Source organism: Cervus elaphus, chromosome 1 (genome assembly GCF_910594005.1).
Source record: "Cervus elaphus chromosome 1, mCerEla1.1, whole genome shotgun sequence".
Taxonomy (NCBI): Eukaryota; Metazoa; Chordata; class Mammalia; order Artiodactyla; family Cervidae; genus Cervus; species Cervus elaphus.
In genome coordinates this window covers 92,253,146-92,266,952 of record NC_057815.1, presented here as the reverse complement: position 1 = coordinate 92,266,952, position 13,807 = coordinate 92,253,146, and the positions used below count along the sequence as shown (strand labels likewise).

General features: G+C 37.9%; 1 pseudogene; it reads right to left on the bottom strand.

Annotated features, from left to right (window-relative positions):
• Positions 1-12,289: 12,289 nt before the first annotated feature.
• Positions 12,290-13,244, bottom strand: LOC122699868 (annotated as a pseudogene).
• Between the last annotated feature and the right edge of the window lie 563 nt (positions 13,245-13,807).

Genomic DNA, 13,807 nt, shown 5'->3' with positions numbered 1-13,807 from the left:
GGAGGATAAAAAAGAAGAAGAATCTTGAATGAGTCTTAAAGTAGGTCAGGGTCAGCAGTCTTTAGGTGAGTTAACATCGGCAGAAATATTTACACCATTATTTTAAAAGTATGAAAGTACAACAATACTTTCTCATTCAATACAGCTAATAAGGCCAAAAGTCCTTATCTTCCCTTTCCTTATTTTGTAAAATACACCATATTTTCTCAATCAGGGAGCACTAACTCTGCAATTATGTAGCACTAGTGAAGGTCATAAAATCAGTTTGAATCTTTTCCTATTACATCTTTGGAATCTGACAAATAGTGCACGTGGCAAATCCTCCTTAGCAAACACCAAAATTTTTTGACTTAAGATGTCCAGTATTATACTCACCAAATGTGGGATTCAGTGTCAATTGCTAAACCACTATTATGTGGCTTTTTATAATCCATGAAGATTATTTAGAACTGTACCGCTTCATTATAATGATATCCCATGATGCTAGATTCTCAAACACGCAGAAATTCTATCAGCTGAGTAACACAGTTTGTGTTTTACTTGTGCTATGTATCTGGGAGCTGTGGAGAGATGTAGGGAGGTCTTCTGCCCTCTTCTTCTCATCCTTCAAAAAATAATTCTTCCTATTCAATTCTGATGTGTGCAGTTTGTAACACAAAACACAGGAGATCAAGAAGAAAGTTTCTCTTAAAGCATTTAGATTAATGAGAGTGAAGAGGCAATACCCTAGGCTAGATTATGAAGTGTTTAAGGTGTGGCAAATTCACAAATACTAAAACTATAATGCATGCACTAGATTAAGAAATCTGCCAAGGACTGATATTTCTTGACTCTTATTGGTATTGATTTTAGACTCAGTTTTGCTCCACTATATATATAATGCTTCCAAGCCTTCAGCCTCATTATCCATATAAAATTAAATTTGACACAAAGGTGATAGGGTCAAAAACCTCCTATCATGGTGATGTGGAGGACATAGTACCCTAAGTAAAAAAGTCTATTTTGGAAACCAGGGACAAGCAAAAAAGTCTCCTTCCTGTTGCATGGGTTTAAAAGGGCCAAGTCAGTGTAGCCCACACCCTTCATGTTAGTAGAATTTTCTGACATCTGTGCAAGGAGAGAATATCTGCAAACAGGAAAGAATAAATTAACAGCTTCATCTCTGTATAGGAGCTGTTTTTTCCTGAATGCCTCTTGAGACAAAGGGCAGAAGAGGTTGGCCTTTTTGGCATCCCAAGGTCCTTCTGCCTGTGGGTGTGGTGGGAGCCGGTGAAGGAACCATGACTTTGAAGGCAAATTCCAAAGATGTCAATGTGATTCCTCAGCATAATATTGATGAGGAATGACCCAGAGAAGGAGTAAAAGAGGAACCAATGGCAGCTTCTCGGCAAATGTTTTTAAAAGTGTATTCTGTATTATTTTGCCTTTTCCATCGACTTACTCCTGCAAATATCACTGTAGCAGACACAGCTGTCTTCCATGCCATGTGTTTGAGGTCACCTCTGAATTGACCCGGGCTTCTCTGGTGGCTGAGACCGTACGGAATCTGCCTGCAATGCGGGAGACCCTGGGGCGATCCCTGGATGGAGAGGTGCCCTGGAGAAGGGAATGGCTGTGAACTCCAGTATTCACACCTGGAGAATTCCATGGAGAGAGGAGCCTGGTGAGTTATAATCCACGGGGCCGCAAAGAGTCAGACGTGATTGCTTGACTAACACTGTCTTTTTCTTTCTGACTTGACCTACAGCCAAGATAGACTGTTTTTTGACATGCTGGTTGCTTTCCCATCTCTAGTGTTTGACTTCATTTCCTGAGGGCAAAGGGATCTTGCTTGGACCCCACCCACAGCAGTTTGTAAGGTCCTGAGATCTAATGTGTTAAGAGAAATATGAAACTAATAAGTGATAGGACTCAATGGATAAAAACTCAAACTTTTCTAGCCCTCTTTTATGCAGGAAGCTAAAAATATCTTAAGTAATTGAAATTTAGTTGCGTGCAGCAGTAATTTTTCTTTATTGCACACTTTGTTAGCTTTCTCCCTAATCAGGGGAGTCTCTTGTTCCTCATCCCTCATTTTTGCTTCCTAAAATCCTCTACCAAATAAACATTAAAGGTCCAGCTCCTTGCCTCAGAGTCTTCTCTTGAAACTTACACTCTGACCATCACTGCCTCTTATATGATGTTAACAGAAAGAGGCAACAAATATGTATATAGCACAAGTAAAACTCTGTGGAGCCATAATAATAGTAATAATATTGTCTTACCGTATAACTGAAAGTTCTATCAGAAATTGTTACCATCTGAGGCATAGACGGTTCTTTAGTATCAGAAAGTCTGGCCTGCAATCAGTGTCTTTGCATAAACTGCATTTTAGGTGGAGCTTTCAAAAAATACCTACACCCCCTTCAGAATGTTTATGGTTTCAGAATCCCAGTATAGAGTTAATAACAAATAGAAAAAAGGATTGTTTACTATTTCCAAAAATATAATAATGGAATAGTAAAATATATCACTTCTCCATAAATCAGTTATGATGAGGCTATTAATATTCATGGACTAATGTATTGGGTCTGGCATCAGTGATTAAATTCATCTATAATTTTAAACTGAAGATAGAAATCAAGAATTGTCACTGGAGCTAATCTAGTAGTCAGCCAACCACTCACCTAAAACAAGGAATGCCTTCTTGTTCCGCCATGTGGTTAGTAGTCTGACTGCAGTCAGAACAATTTATGAATGTCCCTCCCCTTTGAGACAGTCCCCCAGAAACTTGAATGCAATTTCTTGATTATTCCCAAAGCATCTAAGAACATGAAATGAAGCCAGTAGTCTTCGTTAATTATTTTTGATTTCCCTATTGAGGAAACACTCTTTTAAATGCAATTCACATGCTTTTCTGTTCTTAATTTTATTGCACTCACTCAAATATCTAGATTTCAGCTTATCATTCATTGAGTAGACCCTTTAATCACCCATAAATTACTTCGACAGTCATCATTTTCCACCGTGACTTCTGCCCAAGTTTATGACTGAGGATAAAGACAAAACTCTTTAAACATGTCCTAGAGTGGTTCTAAAGACTCAGAAGGAATACAAATTATGAATATGCATGTAACTCATTTTTCATTTTTAAGGGACTAAATTGAGTTGATCATATGCTAATTCTGTATCCTATAATCGTCTGCAATCCTCATTTGCCATTCCCACTCCAGTTTTCCTTCTTCATACAGGCACCTTCTCAATGAGAGCTGATATACACTCTTAAAAAGAAATACAGTTGTATAATGTAAATATAGTATACGCTTTAGTACACTCATGTTGTCATTTAACTTGCTTTGATGCTTAAAGAGTCTCATCCAACTCTATATTTTTGAAACACATTCATTCTACTGTGTGTGCGTGTGTGTATGTGTGTTAGTTGCTCAGTCGTGTCCAACACTTTGCAACTCCATAGACTATAGCCCACCAGGCTCCTCTGTCTGTAGAATTTTCTAGGTAAGATTACTAGAGTGGGTATCCATTCCCTTCTCCAGGGGATTTTCATAATGCAGGGTCTGAACCCGGGTCTCCTGCATTGCAGGCAGATTCTTTATCATCTGAGTCACCAGGGAAGCCCCGTTTTAGTACAAACACACCATTATTTATCTCTATTCTGTTTTGTAAAATTACTATAATCTGGGTCTCCTTTAATTTAAAGTGGTTGCTTCCATAGTAGTGGGATTCAGCTAGTTACCAACTCTGGGATTTTATCTGTGTCACCACAGTTAATGACTTTGTGTGTGGTCCCCACAGATCCATGAATGAACTTTTCTGTGATATATTGGGTTAGTCAAAAAGTTTGTTTTTTCCCATAAGATGATGGTAATACCACCTATTTAACATTAATTTCATTTGAAAAAATTTGGTTAGATTGTATCCTCAGTTCAATTCAGTCGCTCAGTCCTGTCTGACTCGTTGTGACCCCATGGACTGCAGCATGCCAGGCCTCACTGTCCATCACCAACACTCAGGGTTTACTCAAACTCATGCCCATTGAGTCAGATATGACATCCAACCATCACATCCTCTGTCATGCCCTTCTCCTCCTGCCTTCAAACTTTCCCAGCTTAAGGGTCTTTTCAAATGAGTCAGTTCTTCACATCAGGTGACCACCAGTATTGGAGTTTCAGCTTTAGCATCAATCCTTCCAATGAACATTCAGGACTGATTTCCTTTAAGATGGACTGGTTGGATCTCCTTGCAGTCCAAGGGACTCTCAAGGGTCTTCTCCAACACCACAGTTCAAAAGCATCAATTCTTCACCACTCAGCTTTCTTTATAGTCCAACTCTCACGTCCATACATGACTACTGGAAAACCATAGCCTTAACTAGATGGACCTTTGTTGGCAAAGTACTGTCTCTGTTTTTTAACATGCTGTCTAGGTTGGTCATAGCTTTTCTTCCAAGGAGTAAGCGTCTTTTTATTTCATGACTGCGCACAGCATCTGCAGTGATTTTGGAGCCCAGGAAATAAAGTATGCCACTGTTTCCACTGTTTCTCCAGCTATTTGCCAGGAAGTGATGGGACCAGATACCATGATGTTTGTTTTCTGAATGTTGAGCTTTAAAGCAGCTTTTCCACTCTCCTCTTTCACTTTCATCAAGAGGCTCTTTAGTTCTTCTTCACTTTCTGCCATAAGGGTGGTGTCATCTGCATATCTGAGGTTATTGATATTTCTCCTGGCAATCTTGATACCAGCTTGTGCTTCTTACAGCCCAGCATTTCTCATGATGTACTCTGCATATAAGTTAAATAAGCAGGTGACAATATACAACCTTGACATACTCCTTTTCCTATTCGGAACCGGTCTATTGTTCCATGTCCAGTTCTAACTCTTGCTTCCTCACCTGCATGCAGATTTCACAAGAAGCAGGTAAGGTGGTCTGGTATTCTCCTCTCTTTCAGAATTTTCCACAGTTTATTGTGATCCACACAGTCAAAGGCTTTGGCATAGTCAATAAAGCAGAAATAGATGTTTTTCTGGAACTTTCTGGCTTTTTCGATGGTCCAGTGGATGTTGACAATTTGATCTCTGGTTCCTCTGCCTTTTCTAAAACCAGCTTGAACATCTGGAAGTTCTCGGTTCACATATTGCTGAAGCCTGGCTTGGAGAATTTTGAGCATTTCTTTACTAGTGTGTGAGATGAGTGCAATTGTGTGGTATTTTGAGCATTCTTTGGCATTGCCTTTCGTAGGGATTGGAATGAAAACTGACCTTTGCCAGTCCTGTGGCCACTGCTGAGTTTTCCAAATTTGCTGACATATTGAGTGCAGCACTTTCACAGCATCATCTTTCAGGATTTGAAATAGCTCAACTGGAATTCCATCACCTCCACTAGCTTTGTTCGTAGTGCTGCTTTCTAAGGCCCATTTGACTTCACATTCCAGGATATCTGGCTCTAGGTGAACGGTCACACCATTGTGGTTATCTGGGTCATGAAGATCTTTTCTGTACAGTTCTTCTGTGTATTATTGCCACTTCTTCTTAATATCTTCTGCTTTTGTTAGGTCCATACCATTTCTGTCCTTTATCGAGCCCATCTTTGCATGAAATGTTACCTTGGTATTTCTAATCTTCCTGAAAATAAATTTTTGACAAAATGCGGTTCACTGGAGAAGGGAATGGCAAACCACTCAGTATTCTTGCCTTGAAAACCCCATGAACAGGATGAAAAGGCAAGAAGATAGGACACTGAAAGATGAATTCCCCAGGTCGGTAGGTGCCGAATATGGGGAGATCAGTGGAGAAATAACTCCAGAAAGAATGAAGAGATGGAGCCAAAGCAAAAAGAACACCCATTTGTGGATGTGATTGGTGACGGAAGCAAGGTCTGATGATGTAAGAGCAATATCGCATAAGAACCTGGAATGTTAGGTCCATGAATCCAGGCAAATTGGAAGTGATCAAACAGGAGATGGCAAGAATGAACGTCGACATTTTAGGAATCAGTGAACTAAAATGTACTAGAATGGGTAAATTTAACTCAGGTGACCATTATATCTACTACTGTGGGCAAGAATCCCTGAGAAGAAATGGAGTAGCCATTATGGTCAACAAAAGAATTCGAAATGAAGTACTTGAATGCAGCCTCAAAAACGACAGAACTGATCTCAGTTTGTTTCCAAGGCAAACCATTCAATATCATGGTAATCCAAGTCTATGCCCCGACCAGTAATGCTGAAGAAACTGAAGTTGAATGGTTCTCTGAAGATCTATAAGACCTTCTAGAACTAACACCCAAAAAAGGTGTCCTTTTCATTATAGGGGTCTGGAATGCAAAAGTAGGAAGTAAAGATACACCTGGAGTAACAGGCAAATTTGGCCTTAGAGTAGAAAATGAAGCAGGGCAAAGGCTAACAGAGTTCTGCCAGGAGAACACACTGGTCATAGCAAACACCCTCTTCCAACAACACAAGAGAAGACTCTACACATGGACATCACCAGATGGCCAACACCGAAATCAGATTGATTATATTCTTTGCAGCCAAAGATGGAAAAGCTCTATACAGTGAGCAAAAACAAGACTGGGAGCTGATTATGGCTCAGATAATGATTGAAGAAAGTGGGGAAAATCACTAGACCATTCAGGTATAACCTAAATCAAATTCCTAACAATTATACAGTGGAAGTGAGAAATAGATTTAAGGGGCTAGATCCGATAGGCAGAGTGCCGGATGAACTAAGGATGTGAGTTCGTGATATTGTACAGGAGACAGGGATCAAGACCATCCCCAAGAAAAAGAAATGCAAAAAAGCAAAGTGGCTGTCTGAGGAGGCCTTACAAATAGCTGACAAAAGAAGAGATGCCAAAAGCAAGGGAGAAAAGGAAAGATATATCCATTGGAATGCAGTGTTTCAAAGAATAGCAAGAAGAGGTAAGAAAGCCTTCCTCAGTGATCAGCGCAAAGAAACAGAGGAAAACAATAGAGTGGAAAAGACTAGAGATCCCTTCAAGAAAATTAGAGATACCAAGGGAACATTTCATGCAAATATAGGCTCAATAAAGGATTGTATCCTAACAGCTGTCATAACAACATGCATTTAAAAATTATCAAAATTGGTGAATTTTTGTGTAGCCATTTTAATATTGAAGATGAAAGCAAAAAGCAACAGTTTGGCATATTACACTCTACTATTTCAAGAAAAATAAAAACACAACTGAAACCCCAGAAAGCATTTTTACAGTATATGGAGAAGGTGCTGTGACTGATCAAATGTTTCAAAAATGATTTGCTGTGTTTTGTGCTGGAGGTTTCTTGATGGACAATGCTCCACAGTCAGGTAGACCAGCTGAAGTTGATAGAAATCAAATAGAGACATTGAGAATAATCAACATTATACTCTGCGGGAGAGAGCTGACATGCTGAAAATATCCAAATCACGCACTGAACATCTTTTGCACCAGCCTGGTTATATTAATCATTTGATGTTTGGGTTCCACATAATTTAAGTGAAAAAAACCTTCATGATCATATTTTTGCAAGCTATTCCCTACTTAAACATAGTAAAAACGTTCTTTTTAAAAACAATTTGTGGTGGGTGATGAAAAATGGATACTGTAACCTAATGAGGAATGGAAGAAATCACAGTGCAAGTGAGGAGAGCCACCATCAACCACACCAAAGGCAACTCTTCATTCAAAGATGATGTTGTCTGTATGGTGGGATTAGAAGGGAGTCCTCTATTACGAGTTTCTCAGTTTCTCCTGAAAAACCAAATGATTAATTCTACCAAGTACTGCTCTCAATTAGATCAGCTAAAAGCAACACTTAATGAGAAGCATCCAGAATTAATTAATGGAAAATTTTAATCTTCCATCAGGAAAACATAAGGCCACATGTTTCTTTGATGATCAGGCAAAAACTGTTACAGCTTGGCTGAGAAATTCTGATTTATCTGCTGTATTCACCAGATATTGTACCTTCAGATTTCCATTTATTCTGCTCTTTATAAAATTCTCTTAATGGAAAAAATCTCAATTCCCTGGAAGACTATAAAAGGCACCTGGAATCGTTCTTTCTCAAAAAGGACAAAAGCTTTTGCAAAGATGGAAATATGAAGTTACCTAAGAAGTGGTAGAAGGTAATGAAATGAAATGGTGAATATACTGTTCAATAACGTTATTGGACAAAATTAAAATATATCTTATATTCTCACTTAAAAACTGAGGGAACTTTTGACCAACTCAATATCTCCTGGAGTGGATCCCTGATGAGAGAATTATAAGCAAAATTAGTTTATTTAAATTAATATGAATTGATGCCAAGATTTATCAATATACATTCTATCATCACTACATAAGATTTTATACTTTGGGCATCCAACTTATGAATATGTATAATGTGTTCATATGGTAAGGGACTGTAAAAAATAATTAAGCCAGATTCAAATTTTTAGAGCTAAAATTGTTTTCTTATCTTAATATATTATTTTTTTTAAATAATCATCCAAATTGGGTCTGAATTTGGAATAGAGTGATATCTATCCAGAGTAGTATCCAGGTCAACTGATACAGATAACACATATTTTAAAATAGTTTTAATAGTCAAATGTCTATAATAGTGATAAGGCTGACAGTTTTGGATAATGCTGAGGAAACAATCATTGAAGTGACACAAAATCTGCCACATACATCCCGTAGCAGAGACTGACTGATCAACAAATCTTTTTTGTTTTCATTTTGATGACTTCTACTTACATATCCAATTTTCAGTTCAGCCCACTTATCTTTTGAGTGATGTCTTTGAATGGACTTACTATTTCGTTTCCATAGAAGTGGCTTGTGGAGACAGCCCCTTGGAAAGTAGAGATGCAGGTATGCCAATGCAGACAAAGGGACTCAATGCTTGTGGACTTCCAGGGTGGGAGGAGTAGCTGCTCACACTAAACTTATCCGTAAACAGCTCATAAAGTATTCTGTTTTCAGTTATTAGTAGCCTCTTCTGACCAAGAGACAAGAAAATCACTGAAAACCATAAAACTCAAGTTTGCTTTTAAATGAGAAAAAAAAAAAACAAAAACCTAAATGGGACCAGTTTCTATTATCTTTTTAGTTATTGAACTAGAAACATCTTTTAAACCTGAGTGTTTTGAGATATAGGTAAAATAATGGAGATACATGATCACAGTCCTTCAAAACAAAAGGGATTACTGAGAAAATGTCAGGGCCTTTTAGTAGGGTTTTATATTTAAAGTTGTAAAATGGCATTTGCTATTCTGATTTTGGGAAATTTGAATGGCTTTTCTTATTTTCATGATCTTGAAAGGATTTATTTAAGACCTCCACCTCCAAGATTAACACACTTGCAGTGCTTTCTGCCTAGGGTATCCTTATATTACAGAGCTGGGCTCAAGTTATTATACTTACTGTCCCTATTGCAGCTACAGAATGAGAGGTCCTTCTGGTTGCTGTTTCAAGTCTTTCCTAACTTCCAACAGTATTCCCAAACCTCGCTTCATGACTGTGCCCTGAGTTTCCTGTCTCCCCCTAATGACTAGAAAGATTTTGTTGTCACTGTTTAGACACAAAGACCATGGGAACTCGTGAGCACTCAGGTAGGCATAAGATGGAAGTACGGGTGATTTAATGTCCAGAGGGTAAACTTTGAACAATCAGAGAGCTGGCAGATTTTTTTTTTTTTTTTTTTTCTATCTGACTTCATTGAAAACCAGGGCTTGGCTGATGTACCTGTACAGTTAATTGATTGAGTTGATTCATCAGTTTTGATAATTGGGAAATAAGTGGCATGTGAGTACATGTGTATCTGTGTAACACATTTGGAAATGGAACAAAATACCTTTGTTTATCTTTCATTCAAAGAAGGCATTATGTACAGTTTGGAACAGAGTTTGGAGCTAAGTAATATAGAAAGAGCATAGTGTAAGCTTTCATGAGACTATCGTATTGAACACTACTGAATAAGAGGCAAAAAATTTTAGATTGTGCCATTTCACAAACTATGTCAGTATAGCTACAGATGTTTTGACAGCTATGTCAATAAACGCTGATGCAGCCCTCCCTTCACCCTGACCAAGATGCCTGTGTCTGAATCCTCAAAACCTGTGACCATGTTGCCATGGTACATGCAATAAAGAGATTTGTCACAAGCCTGTTTTCTATGTCTGCATCTTCATTGGCTGAAGCAGAGGATGGGATGAATTGAGAGAGTAGCATGGAAACGTATACATTACCATGTGTAAAATAGATAGCCAGTTAGGAGTTCATGGATTTAATGATGCAAGGAGATCAATCCAGTGCTCTGCAACAACCTAGAGGGGTGGGACAGGGTGGGAGACAGGAGAGAGGTTCAGGAGTGAGGGGCCATATGTATACCTGTGGCTGATTCATGTGACATACGGCAGGAACCAACACAATAGTGTAAAGCAATTATCCTCCAATGGAAATTTTAAAGCAAAAAAGAGATTTGCCAACGTGATTAAGTAAAGGGCCTTATGTGAGTGAGTCCAAAGTAGTCACAGGGAGAGAAAGATGCAAAAGTAGGAATCAGAGGAGATGTGTCAGTGAAAGCAGTAGTTAGAATGATGGCTTTGTTGGATGGAAGGCAAACACCAAGCAAGGTATATGGAACCTATAGGAGCTGGGAGAGGCAAAGAGACAGACTGAACCCTATGTGGGTCATGAAAGGAATACAATCTTCTGATACCTTGATTTTAGGTCTGGATGAGTCATTGTGAACTTCTGACCTCCAAAACTGTGGGACAAGAAGTTCACTTTGCTTCAGGTGATCAAATTGGTGTTGATTTGTATAGCAGCATTAGGAAGCTAATACAAGTGACAACATAATTATTTTAGAAAATACATGTCAACCAAATTAAGAAGTAGGAAACACTACAGTTTTCATTCTTAACTTCAGTTCAGTTCAGCTGCTCAGTCATGCCCAACACTCTGACCCCATGCACTGTAGCACTCCAGGCATCTCTGTCTGTCACCAGCTCCTGGGCCTTGTTCAAACTCATGTCCATCGAGTCGGTGATGCCATCCAGCCCTCTCATCCTCTGCCGTCCCCTACTTCTCCCACCTTCAATCTTTCCCAACATCCCTTTCCCATGAGTCAACTCTGCATCAGGTGGCCAAAGTATTGGAGTTTCGGCTTCAACATCAGTTCTTCCAACGAATACTTAGGACTGATTCCCTTAACTTAAATTCCTAACTTAAATTAACTGAATAGATTGCAGATAACTGGTAGAAATACAAGTGTGAGTTTAGTCTTGTTGCTCTATTTCTGTTGACCTAACCAGTCTCAAAGATAATTGTTTTCTGCTAGAAAGTAAACTTCTCTGATTGCAAGTACCTAGGTTGATGAAGCTAACTAAAACTGTAATAAAAGAAAACAAACATTCCCTATGGACTTTTATATATTTATAAATAATAAAATATAAAATTCTAAAGGCTAATGGTACCAAGTTATTACTGGCTTCGTCCCTGAAGACCAGAAACGTACATTATATACTATAATTTTTCTGTTTTCAAATAAGCTACTTATTTGTGAGTAAAGTTGAAAACTAATTCATGAACTTGACTCTCACTAAAAGAAGTGTTTGCTGTTAAGATTTTATAACAAAAATTTTTTAATATGAGACTGTGTTAGGAAAAACAATTATATACTTTATATTTGAATGAACATTGATATTTTGCTTTATGTATATGTACAAAACGTAAAGGATGAAAAAATAGAATAAACTTTCACATGTATTTTTAGTCGGTTTTGCCAAAAATCCTATTTTCATGTATATCTAAGCATCCTGTATTCAACCTTTATTTTCCTGTACAAGCTTATTTTTTTTCTGTGACACAAGTTTATTTTAAATGCAAAATAACAATTGGTTGAAAAGCTTGATAAACTGATGGGTAAACACCACAAAAAATAATGAAACATTTAGTAGTTGAAGAAAAGATATTTCTGACAAGGAAGATAATCTAACTCATAGCAAACATCCAAAAAAATTTCCTACAGGTATTCATTTTTATCTTCCATATTTAGAAATTCTGAAAATCTTTTATTTACTTATATTTTATTTTTTTAAGTACTTATTTCCAAATTATTTTATATTATTTATATTAGTATATTTTTTAGTCACAATGCATTTTGTATGGAACATTTAGTATTTAATGATAAGATTAAAAGGATTAAGACTTTTCCTTAAAATTAGCAGGATTTTATTTATTGCTTCACTTAGCAAAATTTTCAGGAACAAATAAAACCTTTAACTGGAGACAGTTGCAGTTTTAAATTTGCATTAATCTGAATGACTGACATGGGTTATCCAGGAATCTCTTCAATGCATCCTTCACGTCCTTGTTCCTTAGGCTGTAAATGAGGGGGTTCAGCATTGGAATCACCAGGGTGTAGAAGACCGAGGCCATCTTATCAGTATCTAATGAGTGGTTGGTCCTTGGTTGCAAATACATGAAGAGAAGAGTCCCGTAGAACACAGTGACAGCCACCATGTGAGAAGCACAGGTGGAAAAAGCTTTTTGTCGACCTTCTGAAGAGCGTATCCTCAAAATGGCAAGGATGATGTTGAAGTAGGATGTCAGAACAATAATCAAAGAGAAAAACAAATTGGTCCCCGAAAAGGCAAACACTGCTATTTCTGGAATGTAGGTATCAGAACAGGACAATGCTAACAAAGGGACATTGTCACAGTAAAAGTGGTTGATCTCATTGGATGAACAGTAAGACACAGAAAACACACAGGAGGAGACCGTCAGTGCTGTGGTCAGACTGTAGACGTAAATAAGGGCCACCAGGAGGAGGCAGAGCCGTGGACAAACCACCACCAGAGAGAGCAGGGGGTTGCAAACAGCCACATAGCGGTCATGGGCCATGGCAGCCAGCAGGAAAATCTCAGCCGCAACAAAAACTAGGAATCCACCTAGCTGGGCTGCACATGCATAGTAAGATATGGTTTTCTTTGTAACCAAGAAGTTAACCAACATCTTAGGGGCAATGACAGAAGAATTGCCCAAATTGATGATAGCCAAGTGCTTGAGGAAAAAGTACATGGGGGTTTGAAGCTGAGAGTCCACGCTGGTGAGGATGACGATTCCCAGGTTCCCTGCCAGGGTCAGTCCATAGATGACCAGGAACACACGAAAAAAAAGGAATCTGGAGTTCTGCGAGATCTGAGATTTCCATTAGAATGAATTCAGTCACTTGAGTGTGATTCCCTGCAGCCATAAGTTTTGCTGAATTCCTATTTTAATGGGGAAAATGGAAAGAGATTAACAGGATAAAATCATTTTTTTTCTGTTAGATGTCAGATTGTTAAATGTTTCATTTAAAATCAGCTTCTGTTCAAAAATACTTAAAAGTCTCAGATCTTCTTTGTTTTCCTCTCTATCTTTTCACAAAATTCACATATGCTAACTCTGCAGAGACCTGTTTTAGGATCTTATAACTATCTGACCAAAATATTAATGTATTATTCACTGCAGGATATGGTTTATATTGAATAAATGCACATTATTTTATTACCCTATTCCATGCATTATTAATATGAATATATTAATCATATTAGCACATATTTAATTAATACATATTTAATACACATACACTTGCCTCTGTGCAGGTATTTCCAGTGATTAATGAAAGGTACCTATAAGATGTTGATGAGCTAGAAAATTATCCAGTTATTTTTCCTTAGCTCCTATAGGTCATCACGTCAGACCAGGCCTTGCCATCATTTCTGGGAATTTCCATTTTTCTATGGGAACACTTTCAGCAGTTTTATCTTTAATAAT